The sequence below is a fragment of the Crocodylus siamensis genome, chromosome 1, assembly GCF_052110815.1.
Source record: "Crocodylus siamensis isolate JL-2025a chromosome 1, ASM5211081v1, whole genome shotgun sequence".
Classification (NCBI taxonomy): Eukaryota; Metazoa; Chordata; order Crocodylia; family Crocodylidae; genus Crocodylus; species Crocodylus siamensis.
This window is the reverse complement of record NC_143395.1, coordinates 103500442-103528341: the sequence shown is the minus strand read 5'-3', so window position 1 is coordinate 103528341 and position 27900 is coordinate 103500442. Positions and strand designations below refer to the sequence as shown.

General features: G+C 41.3%; 1 long non-coding RNA gene across 1 annotated transcript in view; it reads left to right on the top strand.

Annotated features, from left to right (window-relative positions):
* The first annotated feature begins 1690 nt into the window (after positions 1-1690).
* The window catches only part of LOC149873123 (uncharacterized), a 37118-nt gene continuing 10908 nt past the window's right edge, over positions 1691-27900 (top strand). The window contains exons 1-2 of the long non-coding RNA XR_016439838.1: positions 1691-1809; positions 2783-2879. This is a non-coding gene — a long non-coding RNA (uncharacterized LOC149873123). The remainder of the gene's footprint in view (positions 1810-2782; positions 2880-27900) is intronic.

The following is a 27900-nucleotide window of genomic DNA, read 5'->3' as shown; positions in this document are numbered from 1 at the left end:
GCAGGAAAGAAGGAAGAAGGAAAGAATTACATCTATGTGAGTGTATTTGGCGTAAATAATTTTCATGTAAGTGATTTAGAGGTGGCTTTTGCATGTTGCCAAGGGCACTGGTATATTGCAAAGGAACTGACATGAGTTTGACATGTCCACTTTTCTGTATACATGACTGATGTGGTTCGCAAGATGTTCACAAGATGTTTGTGAGGTCTTGATGTGGTTCCTGTATCACTGATGTGGTTTGCCTGAGATTTACATGAGTTTTTCCACTTGTTTTTGTTCAGGGTGGGAACCGTTCAGAGTTCCTTTTAACCTAGAGTACAGTATATTCATCATTACTGGGAATTTCTAGTGATTTCCTGGCATATTAACAACCATTAACAGTAAATTCCAGGCATCCTTTGATAAATTTGTCTCCTTGGAGAGCATCTGAAGGCTAGCACAGCCAGTGGTGTTATTTTTATTAGAAGTCCATTTCATTCTAAAGACTCTTGGGACCTCTCTCATGCATAATGAAATGAGATTAAGTTCTGTGAGAATCATATGAGAATATACTGTATAACCCATGATAGAGATGTATATCTTGCAGACATTCTTTGAGCTGAAAATTTGGCTACTTGAATATGTACCTATCTTTAGTTTTTTGGCGCAAGATGCCCCAAATTTGAAAAAAAAAATCATGTCAATAGAACAAATTTAAAAGGGACATTTATTGATTCATTAGTAATCTGATTGCAGAAGTCTGACAAAGAAAACTTCTGTTGGAATGAAAAACACAGGGCAGAATCCATGTTATACAATATTCCATCTCCATGGAGCAGAGAGAGGTGAAAGAATCAGTTTCCTATGTTTTCAATGTGTTTTCATTAGTTACCTGAGAATGTTTATGCAAAGTGTTGTAACCACTTAATTAGAGATTCTTTTCATCTGCTCAAATATAACCAGTGTAAGTTGGTTCAAGCTGGTTTAAAGAAAGCACCACTGTTTCAGTATATGCTGTTCTGCACGTTTCCACTGAAGCTTATAGCTAGACACGTTATGATTATATATTATTCTTCAAGATCCAGGACGGGATCCTTCAGTATATTTGGCACAAAGCAGCCAGAAAGTGGGTTTAACCAGTTTTTTGAGGATTCCCCCTGTGTGGCTCAGACCCAGAACACCACAGAAATGCTATTTCAGCTTCTATACTAGTCCTTCTCACTCATCTGGAGGGGGGAGGAGGAGGAGAGAGTGAGGCCAAGACATCCTTAAGCTTGGGTGAACAGTGGCTGTCAGAAGGACTATTCGTACCTGTGGGCAGCCAGGCATAAGGTGAACCCAGGCATTACTGCAGATTATACCAGCATCCTGGTTAGTCCCACAGTGGTCCTAGGACTGGGTTTCCTGCTCCGTGCCTTTCTGCAGCATATATGGCTGGAGGATTTGTAGTGTGATACACGTAACAAACTGTCAGAACACTTTTTGGCACAAAACCAGCCCTAAGATGTTGAAACCAGTGGAATGGTTGTTATTTATTATGCTACAGTTGATGTCATGAAAAGCATACCGCTTTAAAGTAAATACTAATAAAATATCAAAGCCGTTGTCTTTGGTAATACTGCATGTGAACTCATGTTGTGACATTTTATAGAGTTGAAAGGGCCTTAGGTTTTTATCAAGATCAGGAGGTCTAAATATTGAGACTCACAGCAGACACTCTACTCAATTTTAAAACAGAGTAGAGTTATTCATATCTACCTTCTTCTTTGGCAGGTTCCTGAAAACTCTGGCCCAGACCTTGCGAAGTACTTAAATAGTCACTTCAATTATGTGAGTATTCCCATGGTCAAAGTTAAGTGTGTGGGCAGTACCTGGCAGAATCATGGCCAGAGTACTTAGTGCTTGAAGGGTTGAGTCCTATTTAAAAGTGTGCTTGTATTGATTATACTGGAAATGTATATCTTTGTGGGGAACTTCTGTTTGCAGATGTGCATGCTGCTGATGACTGGAACAGTTCAGGAGCAAAACCTGGCTTTTTATGTTTTGCACAAACATAAGGCCCTATACTATCAAAGCAAGTAAGCATGTGCTTAACTGTCTGAATCTGAGAAATCCCTTTGTCTCAGCAGGATGGCTCATGTGCTCAGTGTTAAATATATATATTTTAAGAGCTTTTTTGGATTGGAGCCCCAATGACTTGCATCAAATGTTTTAATCGGCAAATATATGTGGAGACTTTTAAGGTAAAATGCAGGAACATTTTGATTATTTTTCTTTGTCCTTTTAGTTGAATAAGCAAAATGTACAGAAAATGAAATCTGATTTACAGAAATGTGTGTGAGCATGTAGACTTTGGCATGAACTAGGGAACATAGTGACGTACTTTGAACTCTGTGGTTCTTCTGTAGGATTTCCATTACCCTTCGTATGTGGTTATCAGTATCTACCTGTTTCATTGTTCAGAGAACACGATTCCTTTTGGTGGTTTATTTAGCATCTACATATGCTTGTGCATGTTATTAAAAAAAAATCTGTCTTGCTGTATTAAGTGTATGTCCTATATTTAGAATATGGTAAATTCATATATAAAGAATGTACTGCATGCAATTATCCAAAATTGGACTTTGGCCAGAGCAAGAAAGATTAGGATAATTTTTTTTAAATCTATTTTTGTGTAGGTGTAGCCAAATAGCTTAATCAGCACAGACAGTAAAAATCAGTATAATGTATAGCATTTGTGTCATTTAAAACATTATATATAATTCAGGGTTTAATGACCCACTCCCCTTTTATTTGTCTTGAGGTTCCACTAATCAAGCTATTCTTTCTTCAACAATTCTGCTGAAAGATCTGCAATTTAGCTGCACCACATCTCTTCAACCTACCTATCCTAAAACAAGGTACATGTCTTTTTTGGGGCCATATGGTATGCAAGAACAAAGGATAATTGCTGAGCAGAGGGAGTGAGTAATACAAATAATATATAGTAATAAAAACTACATTATGAGAGCAGAAACAGCTAAATTTCAGCATCTTTGTGTCTAAATAAAGTAGGAAGTTGAGTCTTCCTGATTTCACTTCCTCTCCAATAGGTGCCATGATGCTGAAAACAAAGGATCAGTAATTTTGTCTGTGTTGCCAATCTGTTTGACAAATTGAAAATGGGATTAACAGAGCCCATACATACTGTGTGGTGTTACCTAATATTATGTATCATACATCAGTGTATGTGGCTGAGGTCATAGGCTCATCACAATTAGAGATAAGTAGTAAGAATTGCTACTCAAACGCTTGCTCTTTAAATCCAGAATGTTTCTATGATATATGGTCAAATGCTTTTTAGGTGGCCATTCAGCTTCATGGTCAGACCATGGCACAGTCAGATTCTACCTGATCATGGGATGACCATTAATGAACCTGATGTTAATTTATGGTGATTAAACTTCCTTTTCGAGAGAAGCTCTAAGAAATGAGACTACTGAAGTATAATTTCTTCAATACTTTGAACTTTTTACTAAAGGTAACATTAAAGGGGGCATACTGAGAGGCAGAAAGACTGTAATAAGAGGGTCATTTAATTAGCAGAGCCATGCTAGTGGATTCCTATTTCAATTTGTATTTTATGTAGTATATTTGGGAAATATATTGGTAAAAATGTTTTCAGTCATACATAGTGTTCTTACCCCTTCTCACAGTTCAATACAGTAGTTCTCAAAGCTTTTTTGATCAGGAGCTACATGACTGCAAAATCACCCTGCAGTTTACCAAATTTATTTTGACAGCAGAAAAGTTTGTGGGGTTGGTATCATGTGAACATTTTTGATTGTGGATAGGCTTAGGGTACATCTACACAGCAGGATGGTTGTGGGACAGTAGTACAAGATAGCCTCGTCTAGGGATCACAAGAGTTGTCAAGCTGTGGCAGCACTTCAGCCAGAGTACAGTGATCCCGGGTATGCTCCCCAGTTGTCATGCCTTCAGTGCTGTTTTTATCCATGCTATGTAGGTGAACCAGGTGGAGAGAGATTAGTTACACAGTACAATAGGCCCTTCATTTTGCTGTTTAGCCTATAGCATGGAGTGAGGAATCTAGTGGTCCAGTGCTAGGGTGATAAGCAAAGGTAAGAGCTGCTTACTTAGGAAAGTGTGTTGTTTCTGTATAAAAGGGCCTGGTATTTTTGTGATGAAATAGATTTGTTTCCTTCTTCTACCTCCCCTGGCATGCCTGTTGTCTTGCACATAAACAGTACTGCCCTAACAGACTGGTCATCCCTCTGGATGGGCCCTTGATGCTGTATTCAGCATCAATATGTGATGCTATCTATGGATGGGCCCTTGACCCTCGGTCAGAGCTCCAGAAAGCTGGGGAGTAGTTTTCCTGAATCATAGAAAAGGAGATGAAGCAGGGGTTGGAACAGCTATACCTGCCAGGAAAAGTAGTGAACCTCTCCTTGTTTTTAGTGGGCACATCTGCATGAGAAGTTGGCCACGCAGTAGCTGAATAATACTACATAGTAGTGTGTCACAGCACCAACAATGTTAATATGCTACTGTGCTGTATTATTAGGCCACTGCGCAGAAGCATCACTAAAAAGGCATTTGCTGGTGCTACTGCACAGTAACACTGGTTACTACACATTTATTTAGTACTTGATTATACGAATTCTACATAAATATGCAGTAACCACTGTGCAGTTGTCTCTTGTATAGATGTACCCAATAACTACTGTGATTTACTGCTTTTTCAGTTGATAGGATGGACTCAGGATTGCCCTTTGGTTACCCACTTTTGGGTCATGCCCTCCTTCTTGTAAGCTGCTGGTCTAATAGATCTCACTAAAAGGAAGTTTTTTCTGATGTGGTTCTTGCCTGGGATGTTTTGGAGGGAGGTTTGATGTAGGTCATGTATCACTGATGTGGTTTACATATGTTTTTCCAGTTTTTTCCATCTGTTTTTGTTCAGGGAGGGACCAGTTCTGAGTTCCTTTTGCCACAGAGCACGTTCCTCCCCACACATATTTTTACATGATGCTGCTGAATTTGAGGAATGTCACAGTATAAAATTTGATAAAGTGTAGAAACACGTCTGATTCTAATGAGAAACTGGAAAACTATGTTTTGTATATTGTTTTGGTGTCATTAGCTAGTCTGTGTCGTTGTTGCCAATAATCCAGGACTAAAGTCTTTTTTTTTTAACACATTGAAGCTTTGATTCGACTTCAAGCTTTGGCACACTAATGGGTAGAGGTACATAGGTGCATAAAAATATACATGTGGACATCAGAGGGTTTTCAAAAACCTCCTAAGTGCCATATCTGCTTAAATACTTTTGAAAATTTTACTGGATGCCTATCAGCATCTTTTAGAAATCTATATGCCTTCCAGAATGTGCCCCTAAGTGTTTCAGGGACAATTGAATTTTCACTGTGTTTTTGTAATGGGGCCATTATCCCATTACTGAAGAGGCCCTCTTTCACTCTCCCCACTTTTTCCTTGAGTCAAGCTGGCAGGTGGAGAAACCTGAAATAAAATGGCCTCCCAGCACAGGTGCAAACAGTGCCGGATAGACTTGGAGTGGAAGAGGAGAGTCAGCTGCCCCAGAACGGGGTTTATAATCCCAAGCCCCAAGCTAGAGAGATGCAGTCTGCCTATGGGAGCTACAAGGGATAGAGCTCCTAATGGAAGAGTCTGGGGCCAGGACTCAGAGCTACAAAGGAAGGACTCAACAGCAGTCAGGGTGAAGGCAGCCTTAGAGTCCATATTGAATGACATGAATATCCCTTGTGTCTTTGGTTTCTGTTGGTAAACACTCCTTCAGGGTTAGGTTAACCCCAGATGGAGCATTTTTAAGTTAAAGTGGACATGTATGACTTTGTCCCTTTCCTTCTTTTTGTTTTGTTCCCTGGAGGACTGCACTGTGGTTGTAGAAGAGGCAGAGTGCCTGGGGACACCCCAAACCTTGGACACAGTTTGTTCAGATGGCAGAGGACATAGACTGGAGCTTGAGCCCAGAATCTGCTACAGAGGCAAAGACTCACAAAGACTGGGGAGCAGACCCAGAACTAGGGAAGGCAAGACCCATGGCCACAGAGACCTGTAGAAAGAGACCTTTAGAAGGATAGGGGGAACCCTAGAGGAAACAAGGGAAGCAAGTAGGTAGAGGCCTAAGAAGGTGGGTTTGCCATTTGGCACCCACAACAGGTGTTATAGATTTTTAGTAAAATATTTCTTAGATGGCAATTGAAAATACTTTCTTTTTATTGATGCATATAAGCCTATTTTGCTATCTTAAAACTTCAATATAGGCCAGAGTCACCTGGGACATGCATTGAAGAAAGGGCAGCCCAGCGGGAAGATGAAAATAGGGGACAAATTATTAACACTGTGAAGCAGGAACAGAAATGATGTTTCAGTCTTTTCCCTACAATGTATCCTATAGATACCACTTCCCCATATATTCTAGACAGGCACACAGTCACACACATATATATGCAAGAAACTCATAAGTATAAGCAACAGAAATATTAACATATATCTGCTGTAATATACCTAGCTACATTATATAATGAATTACTTAGAGATGCCATCTCCAGTCTCAACTTTTCGGAAAGTTCAGGAATATAATATACTAAGTTTAATATAAAGCTCAGCATCAAACTTTCCGGAACAGCTTCATCTCTCTTTAAACAAGATAAATCTGGAATAATCCTACTGAAGACAACTGGCACCATCAAGTTACTCTGGACTTGAGTGAGTGTAACCAAGAATAGAATTTGTCCCAATGAGTGATATACAGCCTGGATATAAAAAGAACACTGCATAGAAACTTTCATAGTGATGGATATACCCTTCCAGTCTGTTAATTATGGTCTACTAAAACTCATCTCTGAATTGACCACTTCCAAATTATGCAGTTTTACAAGGATGAGGCAAGAAAGAATTAATAGTTCTTCTAGTCCAACTAACATCCATGCTGGATTGTTTCCTCTTTTAGGTATACTTATGATGCATTGTCCAATTTAGTTTTAAATGCAACTAGTGATTTGGATTCCAGTGCTGTCATAATCACTTTCCTGCTATCAGACAATATTCATCTGACTTGAACTTGATCAATATAAGACCTATTCTCAAAATTGTGGTCTGAGGACTCCTGTTAAGATATGGGGCCCTTATTAGTGGTTCATGGAGATTTGGCTAGTCACGTTGTGTTCGTTTTCTTCTTTGTTTTTGTCTGCTGACTCATATAAAACATGAGGAATTAGATATTTTCTTAATATTATTTTTCCATGCAAGCAGCTATTCTACTTATCAAAGGCTTTTATATGATCATCAGTAGATGAGAAGATTATTGGTGCGACAACAAGTTGCAGGGAAGGAGGTCTATGAGACAATCTGTTTATTTAAGATGTGGGCCCAATTGTGAAAAATCTGAGCACTCCTGATACATGTATTTGTAATGATAAGCAAGACATAATCTACCACTGAGCTATAACTTCTCCTGAAACATGTCCCTATCCCATGAGCTTGTACAATGTACTGTATTTTCATATTTATATGTATTTGTGAACATGTGGTTCTGTAACAGCTAGTCAACAGATAGGAAGACAGACCTACCAACACCACGAGCTGTCAGCTCCTCTCTGTTGCAAACATGTAGATTAAAGACCAAGTTCCAGTCCTAGCCCCAGGTCCTTAGCTGTCATTTACCTAGCAAATGAATTTGTTGCCTATAGCACATGGATTTCTTACATGCATAGCAGGCACAATAGAGGCAAACAGTTGTGCCTTTGTTGTTGAGCAATAATAGCATGCCAGTGTTAATTTATATTTTTCTGAAAATCTTGATTACATTTTTAGAGACTTACAGTTTTTGGTGGGTGTGTGGTGGGTGATTTGGGCAGTCTAGAGGTTCTTGGAGCCAAGGGAATAAAGAACATTTTGTAGTGCAGCGGTATTGATGCAGAATTTAGTGCTGATGATGCACATTTAAAGAGAGGTGCTGCCACTTCTCTGCTGTTCTTCTGGCTTGAACCGTGCTCATAAAGGCAGAGTGACGTAAGCTGTCTTGCGCTCTGCCAGCCGATGGACGTACATTCTGGAGTGGATTTAGCCAATTAGTGGCATTCCCAGTCCGAGGGTGGCTGAACTTGTGTGTTTTCAACACAAACAAAAGACGCTTGATATGTGACCCTACAGCTCATGCATGTAGCTGCTCTAGTAAATTGCCAAAGGGGCAACCATTGCCTGCTGCACCATAATGAACTGTGCTAAGCTTACTTGAAAACCTCTGCTACATAATCACACCGTAACAGTGAACAGAGTGTAGCACTCATAAGACATTTAGGGTTACAGTGACTCTGTGGCAAGGCCAGGAGCACCAGCAAGAAGCACTCTCTGTCTGCTTGCTCCTTGTCATCCTGAGCTTACGCCAGGAAATTAGGCAATGTAATTTAGCAAGGCCCTGCACACCCACCCAGCACTGCTGTCAGGCTCTTTGACTCTGTTATGCTTCTTGGCATGCAGTCAGGGCTGTTCTAAACTGGCTACACTGCCTAATTGCTCCTGAATGGGTGGGTCATATTCCTGGCAGCATTCCTGGGCTCACCATGCAGGCAGCGTAGATATATGCCTCTATGCAACTTCAGAGCCTGAGCAGTGTGTGACAAGAAAGAATGTCTTGGCAACTTAGTTTGACCCACATTTCAACAGCCAAATTGAAACCATACTTCCAGATGCTATTTGTTAGAAAGTTCTTTTGGAAAACAAAGGAAATGTCCTACAAATCATTCTCTGTTGATCTCGTTGCTCTTACCCAAGAAGGTGCTTAAAACTGAAGCTAAAAACTTAGGTCTCTTTTTCCAAAATAAGACAAGGGGAAAAGTGACATGTTCTTGCTGATGTTCACCTTAGCATGGCATCACCATGGCAGTTCCTGTTCCTGAATAATGTCAGGACAGGAGAGGCAAAATAGGATGCTGCTGGTATCCCCTCTGCATTGGTGCCTGGGGGTGGTGCTCTCTCCATCCTAGTTACGCTACTGCAGGGTAATGAATGCATAAATTACATTTGAGGGAAGCAAGGAACTGCATGCAGGAAATGTTTCCGTTCTGTACATAAATGTCTGCGCTGTGCAGTCTACCACATTCCATAATGGGTCTGCTGTGAGAAGCAGGTGGACAAGTAACACATGTAACACAAGAAATACTGCCGCCTTTACTCTTTGTAAAATAAAAGGAACAATCATGTTTACATTTTTTCAGGCCTGCAGTCTGAAAGGATGCTATCAATACCTCATCCCTAGAAGTTATCTGTCTTTTCTCTGGCTACGACAAGCTAATGCTAATGGCCTGGAGAAAATGGTGGAGGTGTTATTTGTCTCTATGACAGGAGGAACCGTGCCTTCTTTTATTCCTTGGAGTCTCAGAACAGCAGAGACTTCCTGTGCCTGAAGAAGGGTGATTGTGCCCGAAAGCTTGCAAAGAACTTTTTCCAACTCTCAGTTGGTCTCATAAAAGATATCACATCTAAGCCTCTGCAAAGTGGAAAGTATTTGCTGACTTGGAGGGACAGTGATTTGATTTGGTGATTCAAATCACTATCCTGATTCAGTTTGGCTGAATTTGAATCCAAAGGTATTTGGAACTGAATCTCATTTGGCCTTAGACTATACAGGCAGGCAGTGCCGGTAAGAGTAGCTGGATGAGCCCTGGCTTGAGCCAGCAGCCCCGGGAGAAGCCTCGCCTCATCTGGCTGCCCCCCGCTCCACTGGGGCAAAGCAGGCAGTGCTGGCAGCCCTGGGAGAAACCTCAGAGGCTGGGGGGAATGATCGGGAGCTAGGGAAAATGCTCAGGGAGCTGGGAGATCAAACCAGGAACTGGAGAATCCAACTGGGAGCTGCAGGGAAACCACTATTTGTTCCCACAGCCCCCGATCATTCCCCCCAGCCCCTGTGGCTTCTCCTGGGGCTACTGGCTCAAGATGCAGCTCATCTGGCTGCTCCCCTGGTTGCACCCCTGCTGGGGTGAGGCAGGCAGTGCTGGCAGCCCCAGGAGAAACCATGGGGGCTGGGGGGAATGATTGGGAGCCAGGGGGAATGACCAGAGAGGTGGGGGAATGATCGGGAGCTGTGGGATCGAACCAGGAGCGGGGAATTGAACCAGGAGCTGACGGGAAGCCCCTGTTCAATCCCCCAGCCCCCAATTGGAAGCCCCCAGCTTCCAATTCGATTCCCTAGCTCCTGGTTCAATTCCCCACTTCTCAGTTCGATCTCCCAGTCCCAATCATTCCCCCCAGGCCCTGCAGCTTCTCCCAGGGCTGCCAGCACTGCCTGCCTTGCCCAGAGCAGGGGCAGGCAGCTGGGGGAGCAGCTGGATGAGCCACAGCTTCTCCCGAGACTGCCAGCTCAAGCTGGGCCTTGTCTGGCTGCTTCCCCAGCTGCACCTGCCAGCATTGCCTAATGCCTGCCTGTACAGTCTATAGCTGAATCTCTCTGAATCTTTCCGAATCAATTTGGAGGCTTCTGATTTGATTTGGATTCAGAGATTAATGGGTCTCCTGATTTGATTCCTGATTCAGAGTCAAACCGAATCGAGCCAAAACTCCTCCGAATCGAATCGACTACTGAAGCTTCACACCACCCTAATCACATCTACCCAAAATCCTTCTTTTCGTAAAGCAGACCAGAACCACAAGTCTTTTTATATCCTTCTTTACATCCAACAGCTCTTGCAGTAGTATCAAAGAGTGTCATTTTGAGCTTGTCAAGCAGAGGGCTGAAATCTCTTGGACCTTGTGACAGTTTTGGATGGTGCTAATTCTGGACCTTGTGACAGTTTTCCATGTTTTGTCACCGTCAGATTAATTATAACAATATCTTCTAGTATAGTAGCGATTTCTTTACCATTCAGCCTCCTGTAGCATACGCAGTCTAGATCTTGAACTAGTTTCCATTATGTTTCTGGATACAATCTGAATTGCTGATTTTGCTTGATAAGCCTTTGTGGTTTGGATTCTTTATATCTTAAATCCCAGGTGATATTTCCTACTAGCAGCTGAAAACAGCTAGTATATACATGTGAGTTTTCTTAGTAGGAGGGTTCCCAAACCTGGAGGTAATTCCTGGTAACTTAATTTGTTGAGTTTTAAGACATGTTTTCAAGTCTGTGGGTCAGATTGTATTCCATCATGTTCATGTCCCTTCAATCCATTATTACATCTACCTTTATACCATAGCATCATCACAAAAAAAAGCAAAAAGGAGGAGGACCATACATCCACTTTCTGTATCAGCAGTCTTTCAGGGACTTAGGCTAAGTGGGACAGAATCACACTCATGCTTCATGGGTAATATAGAATCTGGCCCTATATGTTCAGCCAGACTGGGTTTGGGACAACGAATTATGAGGTAATGAAAAATTGAGGAGGAGGAAGATTTGTTTAATTTGCCAGTAATGATTGGGGAACCTTCTGTCAAATGCATAGTGAAATATTCCAATACCCTGGGCAGAAGTGGGGGTAGAGGGGACAGGGGTGAGGTGGGATATTATGCTGACCACTGGAGAGTAAGGAAGACTAGGGAGGGGAAGCAAAATCTTACTTGCCCCTCCTCTCTGTATTTGGATGAATCCATTGCTCACTGGTGCAGCAGCCCAGCCAGCATGGACTCCACAGAACCACTCCTGAAGCCCTGCTTGTCCCCCTCTCCCTAAAATGTACTAAGGGGCATGGGGCTGCTCTCGCCTGGCTTCAATGGCTGGACTTTGCCTACTGTGGAAAAGACTCCGGAGGGTTGGAGGAAGAGAAAGGAGAGGGAGAGGTAAGGGAACATACAGGCACCACCTCCAAGTCAGTACTCAGGGCTAGTGCCCCATTCTCTCAATCTTAGATACACTGCTGGCTCCTGCTTTGTAATCAAGCATCATCTCAGCATGATAAGGGCATTTATTAACATGAACATCATCTGACAGCCCAACTTACAAGTATATGGCTAGAATCACAGTTAGGTGGCCTTGGTTGTCCATGTATCCTGACCATCAGCCATGAACTCTGAGAGCTTAGGTACAAAAGTTGTTCTGTTGCACAAAGGAGAGGAGCACTAGAGAAAGCAGATTCATAACATTTCAAATCTCCTGGAAAGATCCTTCACATGGCAAAAGGGTAGCAAAAACATGTCATCTCATCCTTTTAACGATGAAGCATTTGCGAATGTTTAGCTTTTAAGGTCTTGAGAGGGAAGGACTGGCAAGCATTCCCTCTGAAAGCCTAAGACACGAAATCTTTTGTCTAGTTATATTTCCCAATTGATATTATTGCATTCTCCTTCACAACACTCACTTATATCCATTTGATGAGGCTCCTGAAGACAGGCTGCAATACACTGACCCAGTTTCTCCTTGTCCCATCAGAACTTACCAGGTAAATTGAGTTTAGGCTAATTAATGGTACTATAATTAAGTACCTTTGAGTTAGTACCTCCTCTTGGATTTGATTATATGCACATGATAGGATCACAGCTAATCTTTGGCATGAGAAACTGATTAAAAGGGTTTGCTTTTTTTTTGCGTCAATTATATATTTCTTTTGAAAGCTTCCCATAAACAATCTGTTGGCAACACAGCATGGTTTCTAATGAATAATGAGAGCTGAGGAGAAGTGAACATTTTGAGTGAAAGTATGCCAGAAAGTTCCCTTAGTATAATTGCATTCAAAGAATTACGTGCAATTTGTTTTTCCAGTTTGCAAGAAGGAAAGGTAGTGCTCTCTGAAAAATCAGTTCCATTGAGCTTTAGGCTGGCTACACTCTACTGGAAAGATGATCATATTTACATGTTTGCACACTTGCAGGGATGTTGTGTTTGCTTCAAAGGCAAACATAAATTAGGAGAATTGACAATTCCTTGCTACTGCAGATCTTCCAAATGGCTCATCACAAGTTTCGGCACAGCTTCTGAGCCAGTCTCTTTCTGTTACAGGCAGTTGGATGCTTGTAGAGCTATCGTTCTGAAAACCAGAAGCCCATGCTTGAAGGAATGCTGCAGAGCAGGGTCAAATCTCACGTAGTTTTAATACTGGATGTAAAAGATGTTCAGTATGTTTCAGGATCAGATCTTTTTCTAGGGTGTCTTTTGTTTAAGTAAATGGGGAGGATATAGCTGGATATTCCATGGTAGAAAAGGAATGAATGGTACTGAGAATGGTGATGAGAAATCGCAGGAATCTGAGAACACATGCTTTTGTGTCTGAATAATCAGTAGCATAAAAGACTGTATTCTTAACACTAAAGAGAGACTTGTTTTGTACAGTTGGCTCCCAGTGAAATTCAGAGCTGTTGGCATTGCCCATGTTTCTGGTATTTGGGGTCGCCTACTTGTCTCTGCCTCTGAGAAACTTGAGGCAGTCCACCTGCATTACTGACATGCCTACTGACATGTAGATCCAAGGCTTGTTTGTGCCACTCCCCTGCATCATCATATAACACAATGTGGTGGTTCTTTACTGATGACAGACAAGATTCTTTGGGCAGATGTGATAGCTTTTATTAGATCAACTAAATAGTTGGAAACATTGTTCTTTTGGGCACAAGCACCCTTCTTCAGGTTCTGGCAAAGAACAATTTTTCCAACTATTTAGTTGGAAAATAAAAGATATCACATTGACCCAAAGAACCTTATCTGCCTATGTCCTTAGGTCAACATGGCTACAACCAACAGCCTCTTTACTGGTGAGACACTTAGCAGTCACTGAACTACAAAGCCTGCCTCAATACAAGTACAGTATTGAAGCACTGAAAGTTTCATGCTTCTGTGTTTATTGCTATATCAGGCTTTGGCTCTATACTTAGATTAGCCAATTTGTTACTGTGATCCCTGTTTACTTGAGATGCTGTACCAGTTCATATTTATTTACCCTTTCCATTTTTTTTCTGTTGTGCAGTATCTAGGATGTGCCAAAAGCAACAGCTGTAGTAGCATGTACAATAGTATCTCTTCCCAAAGGCAAATATAATTGGTATGCCCTCTGATTCTGTATGGACCACAATTGCTATAGTTTTCACCAAGATACTACTTTCTGGAATAAGCATCTTAAGCTGTGTGTACCTCTTTGTTATATACCGGGCACATCTCACTTAGAAACTTCAGAAAATTCATTCTTAAATGAGCCAGAATCTAGAGACTATACTAGTTATTATATTATATGCTAGTTATTATATTGCAGCATCAGTGAAACTGTGGACCCAGAGGCTATTTTTTCTAGTTGAAAAACTCAGATTTTCCATGTGATACACTGGGCATGTCTACAAGTGCCCCATGGTCACAAACTCCTGAAAGACCGTTCTAGGTTGGACATAAGGAAAAACTTATTTTCTGTCTGAGTCCACAGGGCCTATACTAGATGCCCCCCAGAGGTGGTGCAAGCACCTACTCTGGATACTTTCAAAAACCACTTGGATACTTACCTTGCTGGAATCATTTGACCCCAGCTGACTTCCTGCCCTTTGGGCAGGGTCTGGAACCGATGATCTTGCAAGGTCCCTTCCAGCCCTGATGTCTATGAGCTCTATGGCACCACCTCCAAAAGAAAGTACTAAATGATGGCACAGTAACAGCACATACTATGCTGTCCGCACAGCACAGGGTAATTTTTATCCGCTACATCGCTGTAGCCAAGGGAGCACGTCACTATGGCAATGTAGCGGCGGCATCATGGTTTTTGCCCATTGATGATATGTCGCTGTAACACATTGCTATGGTGACATAGCATCACATGTAGACATGCCCACTGGGGCTTGAAATGCCTTCTGTGCCACAGTGGTCTCAGCTGAGCATCCTTCACATTGTCTTGTTGTCAAGAGAGATATCATCTGTACAGATGCAGACTTTAGAGACAAATGAGAAAAGATCAGTTGCTTTTTGATCTACAGGTAATTCTGTCTTCTACTCATTGGACCACCTCCTGTATTGAGTTAATGCAGGACCAGTAGGACTGGCAATAATTTAAAGACAGGTGAAAAATGCAAATATGGTAATAAAAATGTTTTGCCACATTGTTTCAGTTTTGCTACATCGTTCAGATTAGGAGAAAAAAGAAAACAAAACAAAACAAAAAAGCCCCAAGCTTGAAGTACTTAAAACATTTTTTTTTGTTTAGAAATTTCCTTCAGATGCATTTTCCAAAAATTATAAAACCTTAAATAGGCTGTGATTTGGAGCAATATGTTTCTTTTCAGGTCAAACAAAATGTTTTCCTTGGCCCAAAATGATATTTTTTTTATCTTTTCTATTTGTCAACAATTGGGAGGGGGGTTGTCAACAACTTCCAAGAGAAGTGGTGCTGGCTCCTACCCGGGGAGTCTTTAAGAAGAGGCTAGATGCACACTTTGCCAGGGTCATTTGACCCCAGTACTCTTTCCTGCCATGGCAGGGGGTTGGACTCGATGATCTGCTCAGGTCCCTTCTGACCCTACTAACTATCAAATAAACATATTTCAATTAAAGTCATTGGAGCATAACAATCTGACAAACAAAACTGAATATTAGAAGTGGATCCAAAGACTTTCTATTGCTCACCCCATCGCAGCTTTTGTTTTCCACCAAAGAACAAATTAAAGAACGTGTTTGCCTTTGTCTTCTCTTGTTGACAGGATGTAAATGTTAATTATTATCTGTGAACATGGTAAACTTGCACTTCTTGTGATGTACCACAAGCAAGCAGTTTGGTTTTGAAGATTCTCTATTGCAAAATGTGCTCCTTCCTTTCATTTACTCTATTTAGAATCTGAGACTTTCACATTAGGTAACACAGCTGAATGTGAATACAGGATAATAAGCACTAGATGGAGACAGATTCTCCTCTGTGTGAGATGAGTTGGATTTCCTTTTGTGACCTGGCATTTTTTGGCAAACAAATAGCTCACACTAATGAGGTGCTGAATGTTCTGAATCAGCAGGAGAGTTTAAGCATTAGGAAAGATTTTGCTCTTTCTACGTCATCTCAGACCTCAGCAGTAGATTTTAAGGGTTTGAGGTGTACTCCTGTGCGTATGCATGCAGCAGGGATGCCAGTCATCTGGAAATCCATATAAAACACACTGTTAGAGCCAAGCAACTACAGAAAAAGTGCAACTTTAATTAATCTGTTTACTCCCTTTGTATGCAAACAATGGTCTTAACTGAAACCCATATTCCATTTTTTTACTGGTGGACTTGATATGCTGTTTCATAATACACTGCCATTAATAAATCCCTTAGCTACACAGAAACAACATTTTATAGAAGAAGACAACAATGGTATAAAATAACTTAGGGGAGGAAAGATTTGGAGTTTGGAGGTAAGCATCTGAAAGGTAGAAATCAGCTAGAGCTTTACAAACTATCCAACTCTGAGACTTTTTGCACATTTGGGATAGAAAAATCATGCTTAGCCAGAATGGTAGAATGAATTTTGCTAATAAATTCTCCATCAGTATTGGAGATGGTCCTGATTCCCCCTCCCCTGAATCCAAACCCATGATTTTTTTGTTTTGAAAACTCTACATAAATCTGGATCAGAACATTGCAGTTAGATCTTTCTTTATCACAAGCCAAACTGGAATCTGGATTCCATACAAATTGTGAGAAAGGACATTTAAAATCCAGACCTGACCCCATTTCTGCTTAACATGGCTTTCTTCAGCCTGAAAAAATAATGAAAAAGGGGGGAAAAATCTCTTTCATGGAAATATATGAGGTTATGGTAGCAGCAATACAAACATCAATACACCAAAGACAGCCTAGCTTGGATCCTTGGATCCTGTCACTACACTGAGAACAAATCATTTTACTACCCCATGCCTCAGTTTTCTCATCTGAAAAATGAAGTTTTGTCTTAATAAGGACTGAGTACATTTTGGTGAAATTGCTCTTGAGGAGAATAGAACATCCTGAATTATAATAGGAAACTCATTTCATATTTCAGTGATGTTCGCTTGGAAGGTACACAATGAACAGGATGGAAAAAATCATTATAATGAATCTTTCTTAAGGCATTCAGCCTTCCCCCTGCCCTCCAAAGTCCAGAATTCCTTTGCCTATAGTTTTTTTTAAGTGGTAATGTAGGTATGTGACTTCTGTAGGCAGAGCTGAGCTACAAAAATTTGGAAATGTGGTCCTATGTTACAAAACACATTGAGTTTTTTCTGATAAAATGCTGATATGTTAGACTATTTTCTTGGAAATTGAGGCAGTGCATATTTCAGATGAGAGAGGGTCAGTTCACTGAAGTCAGACTGTTACATGGCAGTGAGAGAGAAAGTCAGAGAGTTTGTAACACTTGATCATAGGATCATAGGAAAACAGGGCTGGAAGAGACCTCACAAGGTGACCTAGTCCAGGCCCTTGCTCAAAGCAGGATCATCCCTGACTAAACCATCCCAGCCAAATGTCTTGCTAACCTAATGTTGATGAACATGCTGCTAAGCTGCAGAAAAAGACCTGAGGGTTACAGTGGACAAGAAGCTGAATATGAGCCAATAGTGTGCCCTTGTTGCCAAGAAGGCCAATGGTACACTAAGCTCCATTAGTAGGAGTGTTGCTAGCAGGTCAAGGGAAGTAATTATTCCCCTTGGCACTGGTGAGGCCATATCTGGTGTACTGTGTCCAGTTTTGGGCACCCCACTACACAAAGGATTTGGACAAATTGGAGAGAATCCAGAGGAGAATAGCAAAAATGGTTGTGGGGCTAGGGAATGTGACTTATGAGGATAGGCTGAGAGAACTGGGCTTATTTGGTATGGAGAAAAGAAGACTAAGGAGGGTTTTAATAGAAACCTTCAAATACAAGAAGGGTAGTTTCAAAGAAGGTGTTTTCAGTGGTGGCAGATGACAGAACAAGGAGCAATGGTCTTAAGCTGCAACAAGGGAAGTTTAGATTAGGAAAAACTTTCTCATGAGTAGGGTAAGTAAAACACTGGCACAGGTTACTCAGAGAGGTTGTGGACTCTCCATCCTTGGAGGTTTTTAGGAACTGACTAGGCAGAGCTTTGGGTGGGACAATATAGTTGGGGATGGCCTTACTTTGAGTAGGACTAGATGACCTCCTGAGGTCCCTTCCAACCCTAATGTTCTATGATTCTATAATCCAATTTAATTTTGGAGGTACATCTAAGTGTCCTAAATCTAGGCATGATGGCCCAAGAAAGTGATCTACATTTGTGCATGTAGGATCCCTGTAGTGAATGGGGAGGCTGACACTCCTCCGAAAAGTTTAATGGTGCTAAGGTCTGGAACTAGAGATGTGTGCTTAACCTAAGTTTTCTAGTGATTTAACTCATGGGTGTCAAACTCAACCCAGGCACCAGGCTTGGATCTGAACCTCTTCCTGGATCCACAGGGCCAGTGTTAGCTGCAGTGGGTCTGGGGGCAGTGACAAGGCCTGGGGGCAACACCAAGGCCTGGGGGCAGCACTAGGGATCCAGCAGTTGCAAGGTGACCGAGAGCTTTGCTTACCTTCCTACCACAGAAAGCCATGTACTTAAGGGTCCAGTGTCCCCAGATTCTGTGGCAGACCACAGCTCTAGCCCAGCCCTCCATCTTCCAGTGGGCCAGATGGAATGGCACTGTGGGATGAATGCTCATTGACTCTATAGGGATGCTAGGCACATACTTATAGATAATTTTATTGAACCAACATGCCTAGACGAGACGTTTGACACCCTTGCTTTAACCAATAGGCTAATGGGCAAAAGGCAGGCTTTGCCAGGATTGTCATTTTTTAACTGAATTTAGTGTGGTTGATGTGAGTTAAGTATGCTTCAACCACAGCCACCACAAGTGTTTCCATTTTATAAATTATTTAGCATTTAATTTAGTGTGGTCAGTACAAGACTCTTACCAATTCTAAGACACATGCATCTAATGTGTTTTAGAGCAGGCCCCTCAGGTCACTTAGACATCTTCTTAGGCACTTGCTGTGATCAAAATTGGATTATAATGAGCTTAAGCAGGCTCTAGGTACTCAAAATAACAAACCTCCAGAAACAAAAATGGAAATAACTAGGAAACTTTGAGATCCAAATTTTAAATGCCTAGAGTAATTTCTGGCTACTGGTGTAGCAGCACACTGGATTGTGCCTGAAACTTATCTAAGTCCTGGTAAGTATTTGTAGCCCAAATTGCCCTGCACCTAAATACACTAACTTTGAATGTGGAAAATTGAAGTTCATGTCCATCATCTTTCATATTTGGAGTGATAAGTAATGAAAAATTGAATTTTGTTTCACACAGAGCAAAGGGTTGAACAATTCAATTTTGTGAACATTTTTTTCATTTCATTGTAAAATGAAAACAAATTTCAAATCCTCAAAGATCACTGTGAAATAGCAGAATCATCTTCTTGAAGGCTTTACCCAAGATCTACTCTTGGCCAGCCTGTGGTTGCTCAGGCAAAGAGGATGTTGGAGTCTGACAAAATCCATAAACTCCTTGCAAGGAGTTTCTTAAGTCACAGGAGTAGTTTCATGGGCTCAAAAAGATGACCTCACTAGTACCTGTAATGAAAGAAAGGTAGTTGTGCCAAGGCTAAAAAGGGAACCTCTGCTGAAGATAAAAATAAATGTGTACTCACGCAGAGAAACAGAAACAGGGTGAGGAAAGGACTTATTATTCTCACATATTTTTTATAATGTTAACAAAAATTAAGGCTTGAATTCTGGTTTCAGAAGCGGTAAGCTCCAATACATGCAGTTAACTAACTAGGATATAATAATTAGAAAACTTGGTTATAATGGACCAGATGCTTAAAACCCTAACAACTAGGTAGCACCATACTCAGTGAGTGGTTCCATTGACTCCAGTGGAATATGGCATTATTCAAAATCAGTAAAGGTAACAGGACAGTTTCTGATAAAAAGTTATCAATGGGTGCACCTACATGTGGGCTTTAATAAACATTAGCCTATTTTAATGCACATGAAAGTGTCACGGAAAACCTGTGTTCTTTTGCTAATGTACATTCAAATATGCTAATGCACCTTTTTCTAGAACCTCACAATGGAGTGCTGTTATACACATGCAGGGAAGCTTCTCCAACATGCTGTAATTACAGCGCTTGAGTTTGCTGGAGCATGGTAATTACTGTGCTCCTGTAGATTCCAGCACCATGTGTATCAGTGTTGCTATGCTGAAAAATGGTAGCGGGGCATTTTACCTAAAGCTCGTTTAACAAGTTTAAGTTCGAAGCACCCCGCTGCCATTTTTCAGCAAAGGGGTGATAAGACATGTGACACTTTTCATGCTTTAGCACCCTTCCCCCACTTCCCAGAGCACATCTATAAATGCCAAGAGGTACTAAATTTAATGCATATTTGACAACTGTTGATCTTTCCAGATCATGATGTATGTATGAGAAGTCACCCAGACCTTTGATACATATGCCTAGGCAGGAGTTTTTTGGAAGAGTGGAGGCTGTCTAGACCATCCATCCCTGCTTTAGGCTACCGAGACAGAATCCAAAGGCCAGACTGAGTTCAGCCATTTGTATAAGCATTCAGGAACTAAACCCACACCTTCTGTGTGATAGACAAGTTTTCTACCGCTGAACCACTCACTCTCAGGGTTGCTTGCTTCCTCCTGGACCTTTACAGCTAGGAATCCGGGGGCAGCAGGGCAGGCCCTACGAGGAGAGGCTACGGGACCTGAACCTGTTCAGCCTCCACAAGAGAAGGCTGAGGGGGGATCTTGTGGCCTGTTACAAACTAGTCAGAGGGGGATCAGCAGGCACTGGGGGAGTCACTGTTCCCCTGAGCACCGCCAGGAGTGACCAAGAATAATGGTCTCAAGCTGGCAGAGGGTAGATTTAGGCTGGATATCAGGAGGCACTACTTCACGGACAGGGCAGTTAGGATCTGGAACCAACTTCCAAGAGAAGTGGTGCTGGCTCCTACCCTGGGGGTCTTTAAGAGGAGGCTGGATGAACACCTTGCTGGGGTCGTTTGACCCCAGTACTCTTTCCTGCCATGGCAGGGGGTCGAACTAGATGATCTGCTCAGGTCCCGTCCAACCCTAGAAACTATGAAACCATGAAATCACAGGGAACTCCAGCAAAAGTGGAGCTTTTAAATATAAGACCGTTTCAGGCTGGACATAAGGAAGAATTTCTTTACTGTCCGAGCCCCCAAGGTCTGGAACAGTCTGCCAGTAGAGGTGGTTCAAGCACCTACATTGAACACCTTCAAGAGCAAATTGGATGCTTATCTTGCTGGGATCCTATGACCCCAGCTGACTTCCTGCCCTTTGGGCAGGGGGCTGGACTTGATGATCTCCCGAGGTCCCTTCCAGCCCTAATGTCTATGAAATCTATGAAATATGAAATCTATGAAATAAATGTGCAATAAGTGATAATAGTTATTTTCTGTCTATGCTTGGATTAATTAATACTGATGGGGTGGGGGTGTAACTGAAAGATCTCCAAAGGTGCTTTTAAATAAGCAACAAGCAGACTGATGCTTATCCAAAATATATCTGAATTATGTGAACCTGTTTGGTATAAAAATATTGTAATATGAGACTTATTGTAATAAGTTAGAGGTGATTGATGACTGCGAACAGAGTGTTTATAAGCATTTTTCCTCATTCCAGCCATCTCAATCCAAACTATATTTCTACGCTTCCTCTTTAGACCAGTTAACTTTAAAAAATGGTTAGGAAATAGCTGTTCTTCACCTAAATTCCCATGTTTACAGGTGAACAAGGGTACCTGGGCACAAACAAGAATATTTGCTAATCATTACTTTAGGAACTTTCATCCAGTCAGGGAGCAAAGTCACACAGCACAAGTAAAGAATATTAAGTATGCAGTTCATGAAAAAATCCAATGATGATGAACAAGACTAAATAAAAAATATCAGTAAAAGAAAAAAAGAAGCACATGCAGAAAATGGGATTACTTGCAAAAGATTTGTATATAGATACAAGGTTACATTCTTCAGATAATTCTTAAAGTTCTTTGTTTACCACAGTTTAGTTATTTGAAAACTCTTTTTTGAACCAAACCAGAAAATCCAGGGAGCATCTGACAATATTAGAATAAAAGCATGACTTGTAAGACTCCTCTAACTTTTCTGATTTTTACAATATGTCTAAAATCTCCCCCACTCTTTGTTTTTAAGTTATGCTTTTTAAATAAAGTAAACATTTGTCACTTGATGAATTTAAAACTAAATTACTCACCCAGCTTCAGCTGTTGCAGGCTAGTCTTGAACAGCAACACCAGGGGGCAGACAGACAGAGCCATAACTCTGCTTAAACCCTGCCTTTGTAAAGAGGCAAAGGACCAGATTCCAATGGCATTTACACATGTGCTCATACAGGCAAATCCACTGAATTTACCAAGATTTAGATCAGTGTAACTGAGGTCAGAATCTGGCCCAGAGACCATCCTTCACTAAAGAGTCAGCTTGTAGGGGAATGGAAACCCACCCCCCCTTCAAATACCTTTGCTGTTCTTGGTTGGGAAATAAAAAAAAATCCATGTCTATTGGTGAGTGAAACCAGAGGGTGAAGGGGATAGGGAGACCCCACGAAACCCTTTGTGATCCAGGTACATTGTGGAGAGCAGCTTCTATCATCTTTGTGAATGCAGTACCAAGAGATGCTATAGCTTGGAGACCTCTGTGTGCACTAGGAGTGCTATAGGAGTAAAATATAGGAGTGGCCTCTTGAACCAAAATCATTTCCCAGAGCCTTTCTTGGGGTGATATGCATCTGCATTGGCCTTTGCTCCAGTCCGTGGCTAAATGTCAAAATCTCACCCATAAAGTGCAAGTAAACAAGAGAATGCTGAAGGAAGCAAACAGATGAGGCTGTGTAAGCTGTAATCAGAATTTATGAATAACTTTGTTTTTCCTTCCAAACACTTTTTTAAAGGTGGAATTAGACACTTGGGCTATTTGGCATGTCAGGGTGGTGGTGGGGGAGCAGGAAGAGGGAGCGCGGCTTATAAATTAGACAACCTGCTTCCTCTCTACATCTGTGCGTCATTGCCTTGAGGGACTGTTATAGTAACAGATTCTAAACCAGTCAGTCCTGCTGTCTAGCCACTAAAGCTCTTTAATACAAACACTGCAGAATGTGGGCCCTGCACTCAGCAGATGTCTGCAATCAATTATTGACTGACTACTATGTTTGTTTCTTGGGCTGGCCAGTCTGTTTGCTTGATAGTAGATATCTAGGCTATGAAGTAATGCCACTGTGAAGCACATAGAAATGGAGATTGGTTTGAAGAAAATATTATTTTACAATGAAGTTCAGTAATCCTCTTACCCAGTAGTCAGAGACAGTGGGTGTGAAATTAGCATAACTCTGAAAGATTTGATTGTGATAAATCATTTATGTGGGCTAGGGTTTTTTTGTTTCTGTCTGCCTTCATGTCCAGTTTTCATAGAACCCTTAAAGAAAAATGTTGAGGCATTCCCGGATAACCTTAAAAATTCCCAGCTCTGATTTCCATGTTGAAATACAGAGGGCCTTATTCAGTTTTTATTCAGACAAACTTTCTCTGAAGCTAGGGGAAGTTAGTCTGAATAAGAACTGAATGAAAACAAGACCTAAGACTCTTTCCCTATAATCTATGAGTTTTAGCCATTAGAACTTGTAAAAAGCAGGTAGTAAAAAGCAGCAGTAGTGAAATAAGTTCACACTCTCCCCTTCAAATGCAATTGCTGTATGTGCTTCTATTACTTATTCAAGTAAGTGAATGCTGATTGAGGTTGATGGCATGCATGTGCATTTTAACAATTCTCAGTTTACTTTGTCAGGCGTTGGTTTGCTTCATCAGCTCACTCCCAACCTTTAGAAGAGAATTTCATAAATCAACTTTTGGGAATACAAACATGTTGATTTTCTAAAAATGCATTCATCTTAATATTATTTCCTTTTCACTTCCTCCTGTAAAACCATCACAGAGAATATGTATCCAGTATATGAAAAGAAGTATGCCATGGAAGGAAGGCACTCCTCTCATTCCCCATCAGTTTGATTTTATATTTGCTGTATAGTTTAGCAAAAGTAACAGCCATAAGCAACATTCACTAGTGCAAGATCAAATTCCCCTGCATTCCCTGTCCTACTGTTATTGCTAGCTATGATGTGTAATTCAGCACCTGCCAAAGACTCCAGTTGGGATGTGGGCCTTATTGTGCTGTAACAGGGACAGAAATTACACATAAACCAGCATAAGTGATCAGAAACTCGTTCATATCTGTAACACAACAGAAGCTCAGGGCACACAAACTGCTTTCAAGATAGTCAAAACTGGTTTAAGTTAAACCCAGATGGATGTAGTATCAGACGTAACTGATTTAGGTTAAATCAGTTTATTGAACTCCTGTTCCAAATTCCCTCCGGATTAAAGTTAACTCTCAATCATCCAGCATCCCAGAATGCTTTGCACTGGCCCCACAAACCCCTCCTCACAGGGGAGGCATGCTCTAGTGCATCCCAGTTGCTGGCCTGAGCCACTGCAGGAAGATGTTTGCATTTCTGGAATCAAAAGTGAATGTCTGTTCACTTGCTTATTCATTTAATCTACACAGCTTAAACTACCTGCAAAGACTGAATTGATTCAACTTCAGGCTTTTTGACTGTCTGTACTTAGCCAGGGAGAACCAGACTTTACCTTGCCAACCAATTAAAGGGTTGCAGTCAAATTTCTCGCTCACCACTTTTTTCTTGACGATGATATATACCGATCATTGCATTTGTATAATTTAGGATTGCACCGCTGGAACAAATCCATAGTGGGCATAAATGTCATAACTGTACTGTCACAGAAAATGAAAGCCTTGTGCAAACGTATTTTCATGAAAAGGCCCGGGTTGCCGTTTTGGGATCAATTTTAACTGTCTGACTTGACTCATTCAATGAGATAACAGACCCAATACCACATGATTTAGAAGAACAACCATACAGTGTGAGCTTTCAGTTATGAACAGCAAATGTTCAAAGCAAGAGTGCAAGTGAGCATTTCTGCAAAAAGTCCAAACTTTACTATTTTGATCACATTATTTTAAACAATTAGTAAATTGTTTTGGTAAAAAAAGTGATGTGTATTTCAGGCAATGGATGAATAGAAAAAAAGGTAAAATTGAACAAATAAATAACTCTGAAAAAATTGCTCACACATGGTTGGAAGGTATTAGAGAAGAGGGAAAAGAGTCAGTGAAAAATCTTCATCTGTTTTATTGCATGTTGAACATCAAGAGGTAGCTGAATTCTTTATGTCCTTAGCAAAAGGTGTCTGTTCTCTCTAGATGGTGCCAACTTCATTACTCAATATTATGTTTAAAAGGAATGACACGCAAAGCCACTGTAAACAAATAGGTAAACTCATCACCACATTCCCAACCCAGCTAGCTATACCTTTGATGCCAGGAAACATATGTGCATTAAGTGTTCATTAAATAAATTGGTTCACTTTTATGCAGGTAAAGATATTAAAGGTGTGGCTATTACAAAGGAAATTAGGAAGATTTAAATAGTGGGAAACTTGCTCAAAATACCACCAAATGAGATTAACTAGGGCAGCGATCCTCAGTTAGTATGTTTTGGTACCCTGGGGCATCTTGAGATCTTTTCAAGGGAACCACACTGTTAGCTAACATGATTCACAAAATAAATGCATTTCTAATAGGAATCCATAGTGTCAAAAAACATTCTGACCTGTGATTTTTCTGAGTTATTTTCAATAGAATTTCTCTATCATTTTTTGGTCAACAAAAATGAATGGAAATTAAATCTGGTATTTTCTGAGGGTGCCTGGAGCCTAAAGGGTTTGAGAACCACTGAACTAGGGAGAAAGCAAGGCAATTTGACATACATACAACAAACTTAGGGCCAAGTTCTTTAATATGCTCTCTTCCCTTTTCAGCTAGGTGTCCATCTGTGTCTAGCACGAGACTCTTATAGTTTGTAGTCTCCATATCTGGTTCCTCCAACAGCAATTAATATTCAGGACATGTTAGAAACACCATAACAAGATCCTGGAATTACACTGAACTCTGGGTATTCCTAACTGGTGGATAGCCCCACAGGAGCCCCTGGCATTATGCAGAAGAGTCTGAGGCTGTTCTGCACAATGAGGAGGATGGTGTAAAGCCATCCCTAAAATTAAGAAGCTGCAACTACCAGCAAAAACTGGCAGTGCTTCAAGGACTTCAGTCACTGGGCCCGAGAAAGGGATTTTTTCAATTGTTGTTACGTTTTAATTACTTGACAAGTGCTGAGATACAACATTTGTTGCCATATGAGCATTTAGACTGACAGATGCATAGACACATATAAGTTGCGTCTTCCCCACATGTATGGAGGAGCATATACAAGGAGGCAAAGAAAGGTGCCTCCGTGATTGATCACAATGCAATACATGTAGTGACTGAAGCAGCAGCTACTGCAGAGTCCTGCAACACAGAGAGCTCCTTACAAGTACACTACAATGTTTTTACAAAACCCTATGAAGGAGGGTGGCTGAACCTTCAGTAAACTTCTGGGTGTGACAACTGCCCTTTATTCATTACCCATATTTAAAGCATTTAATCTCCTTTTTTGCTGTTAAAACAGCTAAAACAAGCTAGGAGGGCACCCAAAACATTAGCTACATGGACCGTGTCCATATCTGCACTGCCACATACCACATGTTCAGTTGTTCTCCACACTATAAGGGAACAGCATGGAGGGGCTTTTTGACCTCTGGATATCCAGGGGTCAAAAAAACCTGTAGAGAAAAAAAGCATACCCGTGCATGCATGGGCAGTGAACACCACTCAAAAGCAGAGCTGGGCCACCTGGAGCCATGCTGTGACTGCCAGTCAGGCTCTGCATGGCAGAATTACTGCTGCTGTAGCTCTGGGAAGCTCCCAGGACCCTAGGTAAGGCTGCCAGGGCCAGCCCAGTGCCGGCCCCAGCTTCCCATACTACTCCCAGAGTAACTTGCCATGCACCAGAGGGCTCGTGGCATGGGCATTCCCTGGGGACAACTAGCGGTGGCACAAGGTGTGCCACGACTAGTTCCCCGGGGAACCAAACATCCATACCATATGTGGACACGGCCATGGAAGACCTCTAAGTAGACTGAGCTATGTGAGTGGCAGGGTTTTGTCAAATGTTGTTGGATGTAGGAAGTGTCTCAGAAGCACTAAGGTGGTATGGGAAGAGAAACATGAGGAGAGAGGATGTGCTTTTGGGCAGAGTGCTGAGCAAAGAAATCACCTCTGGTTGCGTGATTCCTACTACAATCAAAGGAATAGACATTTTCTGTTCTTTCTTTGTTAATAAATAGGAGTGCAATAGGAGAATACCTGACTGTGGCATCAATTACTCCTCCTGACAGAAACAATCCACGAGACCAAACTATTGGCTAGCTGTTCAGGTCAGAAGGGGTAACAAGCTGTTCTCAAAATGCCACGTTTCCTGACATTCCCATCGTTAATTATCATATTTGTTCAATGCATAGAACTTGGGAATTCTTTAAACATCTTGATGCATCCAGGGCCTTTCACTCAAGTATTTCCTGTGCTGAAACTCTGCCAAGCAGATTTCTGAGAAAGCTCCATGTGCTATGTGACAGGAGCATCATGAGGTAGTTGAATTCTTTATCCGTGCTGACTTGCCAGGAAGGTGACTCAGCAGTCAGTATGTTTGGCCGGATGGACCAGATTCTTCTGGCAATTATAGTAAGTCTGCAAGATGGTTGCTTTCAGAATGAGCCTTAAACTCTGTAGTTCCATGGAATGAGGAAGAATCTGTTTCACTTCCATGTCCCAGAAGTCTCTGTTCTTTCCATGATCTGGATTTTCATTGTTCAGTGTGATACTTTATGTATTGCTCCCTTATAAACTACTGTAGGTAGGTAAACTAAAAGATTTGAAAGAATTTATCCAGATTTCTCTAGCAG